The 4,661-nt window shown below is 48.4% G+C and overlaps 1 protein-coding gene across 1 annotated transcript in view; it reads right to left on the bottom strand.

Moving 5' to 3' along the window:
* Positions 1–4,661, bottom strand: part of CERK (ceramide kinase) — a 45,727-nt gene extending 41,066 nt beyond the window's left edge. Inside the window, exon 1 of the mRNA XM_011934743.1 lies at positions 4,009–4,661. The gene's annotated coding sequence lies outside the window, so the exon portion shown is untranslated. The remainder of the gene's footprint in view (positions 1–4,008) is intronic.

The raw sequence follows: 4,661 nt of genomic DNA, 5'->3' as shown, positions 1-4,661 counted from the left end.
GGCCGAGGCAAGTGGATCACTTGAGGCCAGGAGTTCAAGACCAGCCTGGCCAACATGGCGAAACCCCGTCTCTACTAAAAAATACAAAACCTAGCCAGGCGTGGTGGTGCACGCCTGTGGCATGTAGTCCCAGCTACTCAGGAGGCTGAGGATTGCTTGAACCCAGGAGGCAGAGGTTGCAGTGAGTCAGGATCACACAACTGCACTCCAGCCTCGGCAACAAAGCGAGACTCTATCTAAAAAAAAAAAAGAAATAAAAAGATACAACCAAATGGAAAAATGCGCAAAAGACTTGAACAGAACCTCACAAAAAGGGATATCCGAATGGCCCATGAACAAATGAATGTGTTTTTAATTAACCACTAGGGAATGCAAACTACAACCACAATGCAAGACTACTAACACTCCCCACCACAGCTAAGATGTAAAGGTGTGGCTAAGATGTGGGGCAACCAGAACTCCCGCACCCTGAGGGTGGAATGCAGGCTGGCAGCGTCTGCTGAAGTCAACACATGCAACAAACTCATGCAACCCAGCAACTCCATTCCCAGGTATGCACCCAGGAGAAATGCAGACGGGTGCAAAACACATGCTCTAGAATGTTCACAATGCTACTGTTCATGACAGCCCGCATTAGGAAGCTGTCCAGATGACCAGCTGCAATACCATGGGTGAATAAACGGCCGTAACATTCACATCACGGAATACCATACAGCCTAGAGAATGAACAAACGGCAGCCCCACGCAACAGCGTGGAAAACTTATGCAAGAGTACTAACACTTGCCACCATGGTGGAACACAGTGTGGAAAACTTCACAAGTGTCACGTTGAGCCAAGAGCCAGGCACAAAAGGGTTCATACCGTATGATCTGATTTCTATCAAGTACAACAATGAACTTAGTTATTTAGAAGTTGCGGCAGGGGCACAGTGGGGGACCCTGGAGCTGGCAATATTCTGCTCCTTTATCTGGGTGCTGGTTACTCACCCAGTGTGCTCAGCAAGTGTGCTCAGCAAGAAAATTCACCCAGCACACACTCAGAGTGAGATCCTCTGTGTCTGCGACATGATAATCAAACACTAAAACAGCCTGAAATCCCAGCACTTTGGGAGGCCGAAGTAGGCGGATCACTTGAGGTCAGAGGTTGGACACCAGCCTGGCCAACGTGGCGAAACTCCATCTCTACAACAAATATAAAAATTAGCCAGGTGTGGTACTGGGCGCCTATAATCTCAGCTACCTAGGAGGCTCAGGCAGGAGAAAGGCTTGAACCTGGGAGGAGTCTGCAGTGAGCCGAGATTGCACCACTGCACTCCAGCCTGGAAGACGGAGTGAGAACGTCTCAAACAACAAAAACAAAACAAAGAAAAAAACCCACTGAAACAGATAACAGGGTTAGAAGTTAAAATTGCAGAACAGCTGAAACAATAGAATCATATACAATTTTTACATACAAGTAGACTATACCAAATGCACAATTATAAAGATGAAAATGAACACACATTCTCCAGTGGAAGGCAGGGTTCAGAGAACTTTCTCTTGGAGTCTGCACCTACAGGATCAGGTCTGGAATCCAATCACCCAAAGTCTCATCAAAACAGGTTTGATGGGAGGAAAGGGAAAGAGAAAGCAGGACGGACAGAAAGTGGGGAGTCAAGACAAACAGAGGAGGGGAAGGCGGGAGAAACGGACGCGCTTTTCTGAACAGCCTAGTGTGGAACGACACGCATGGGAACAGGGCTTGCGGTGGTTTGAGATGTGAGGATGGTCAGGATGAGCTTGTCACGACAGCAGGTGGTGGAGGCCAAGTCCCCCAGGATTAAACAGGGAAGTGAGGAAACACAGGTCCTCCCGCCCCAGTTGTAATCAAGAGGAGGGTTCTTTCAAGCAAGGATGCTGCTCTGAAGTGGATATATGGGAATGCCTCCTTTTAATAAACTGAAATTCACTTTCTTGATGTAGATGCCAAATTCATTCAAAGATACATAAAACTAACCTAAACACGTGCCATTTCTATTCTACGGGTGAAGCCTATACTGAGTTGTCAAGACTGTATCAGCTGGGCTCAGTGGCTCACACCTGTAATCCCAGTACTTTGGGAGGCTGAGGTAGGAAGATCGCTTGAGCCCAGGAGTATGCAATCAGACGGAGCAATATGGCAAAACCCTGTCTCTACAAAAAAATTAGCCAGGCGTGGTGGCACACACCTGTAGTCCCAGCTACTCAGGAGGCTGAGGTGGGAGGATCACTTGAGCCTGGAAGGTGGAGGTTGCAGTGAGCTAAGATCACACCACTGCACTTCCAGCCTGGGCAACAGAGCAAGGCCCTGTCTCAAAAAAAATTGTGTATTAAGGTTATAAGCAAACAACATGAAATAGTGTTATGAATACAAAATGAACACCTACCACTTCGCGTGTGTGTGTGTGTGTGTGTGCGTGAACCATATGTTCTTTTTTTAAACTTTTAAGTTCATGAGTACATGTGCAGGTTTGTTATATAGGTAAAGTGCATGTCATGGGGGTTTGGTGTACAGATTATGTCTCTACTCATCCTACTGTTTTTTAAGGGTGACCAAGTATTGTTACTCTGCATGCAATGACTAACCCACCAGGCTCCAGGCTCCTGCTACATTTCAGATGTGGACACATCCCTGGCTGGGCACGGTGGCTCATGCCTGTAATCCCAGCACTCTGGGAGGCCAAGGTGGGCAGGTCACTGGAGGTCAGGAGTTCGAGACCAGCCTGGCCAACTTGGCGAAACCCTGTCTTTACTAAAAATACAAAAATTAGCCAGGTGTGGTGGCGCATGCCTGCAGTCGCAGCTATGCGGGAGGCTGAGGCAGAAGAATCACTTGAACCCAGGAAGTGGAGGTTGGAGCGAGCTGAGGTCACGCCACTGCACTCCAGCCTGAGCAACAGAGCAAGACTCCGTCTTGAAAAAGAAAAGAAAAGAGAAAAAAAAAGATATGGACACATCCCAGACAGATATGAGTTGTATTCCTCCATGGGTCCAGTTTAATTCTCACATTCACCTCGAATGTTAAAGCTATTACCATCCTCACTTCCAGAAAGAGAAACTGAGGCTCAGAAGGGTAAGTGACCCGCACCCACTCTATGCCAGGTTCCAGGCTGTGGAGCCCATGCCCTTTGCGCTCACTGGGCTGGTCCGCTAATGAGAAATGAAGTCAGCCTGACTCATCATGTCCACCTGCAGTATGGCCATGAAAGGGGGAGACATGTCCGGAAGATCACCCAATCAGGCACGTGCGTGCCACCACGGCCATCCTGTCTCTCAGTCCAAACACACACGTACTCAGCTTCTCCAGCATCTCCCGCAGGGTCTGCAGCCACAAGTGACACAGCTGCTCCTCTGGGCACCAGAAAGTCACCTGCGCCCACTTCCAGCGGTGCTGTCGTGCTCTCTTTACACAGTGAACTGCACAGAAGCAAACACGCTTGTTAGTGCAAGGTTTGCAGCGTCACTGACAAAACCTTAAGTGAATATGCACCAAATGCAGCTAATTACAGGTTCCTCACTGAAATTCCCCAGGGGTTCTCTTACCGTCTAATGAGTTAGTAACTTCCAAGGTATATTAGAAAAAACATCCTATCTTTCAAACCTTTTAAGTCACATAAGGGAAAAGGGCCAATGTGATGACTCACGCCTGTAATCCCAGCACTTTGGGAGGCCGAGGTGGGTAAGACCGCTCGAGCCCAGGGGTTCGAGATCAGCCTGAGCAATATGGCAAAACCCCGCCTGTACAAAAAATACAAAAATTAGCCAGGCATGCTGGCACATGGTGTGGTCCCAGCTACTTGGGAGGCTGAAGCAGGAGGATTGCCTGAGCCAGGGAGGCTGAGGTTACAGTGAGCCACGACTGCTCCACTGCACTCCAGCCTGGGCAATACAGTGAGACACCGTCTAGAAAAAACACACTTTTCTAGTGACTATACTTGAATCATTTTTCAAACTTACTTCTACATAGTTAACACAGGATTTGTGCCTTACCGATGATGTCAGTTGTGATGGAGGCTAAGGTGAACAGTGGTGCCACTTTCCTTTCATATATCCGCTTGCCTTGTCCTTTTCCTCCAAACGGGTTGATAAATACCAGTAAATGCTTTGGTCTGGACGCTGCAAGACAACAACATGTAAATAGCAATGAAAATCACCAGATCAAAATGAAGAGCTCTGCTACTGGACAAAAGCAAACCATGGGGGTTTTAGGGTCCTGCTTAGTATTATCCGAAGGAAAGTATTTTTAAATGTGAAAGAACGACGACAAAGAGTTTCCTGATCTGTGGAACAAGAAAATTAACAGGTCGTCCAACTGGGCAAAGGCTGCGTCGGACACCATGAAAGTCCCACGAACTCAGAATTCCGACTGAGAAGGACTCTCTCTGCTCTGAAGGGTGCTGTCGGGTGCACATGCTGGGGGTGGCAGCCTCGTTCTTCTGCAGGTGAAGGAGGCGAGTGTGCGGACAGCAGGAAGAAGGAAGGAGACGTCGGGAAGAGTCTGAGGAGAAGCGGACAGGCGGGCGTGGAAAGAAGAAGCCACACAGGGAGATGCTTGTGGAGATGGAAAGACAGAAGCCAATGACCTCATTTCCGTCTCTCCAGGGACCCCACCAAACTCCCATGCTTGGGTTTCCTCAGTCACC

Source organism: Colobus angolensis, unplaced genomic scaffold, assembly GCF_000951035.1.
Source record: "Colobus angolensis palliatus isolate OR3802 unplaced genomic scaffold, Cang.pa_1.0 Scaffold138, whole genome shotgun sequence".
In the NCBI taxonomy this organism is placed as follows: domain Eukaryota; kingdom Metazoa; phylum Chordata; class Mammalia; order Primates; family Cercopithecidae; genus Colobus; species Colobus angolensis.
Note: the sequence above shows the minus strand (reverse complement) of the source record. Positions and strands in the feature narration are given on the sequence as shown.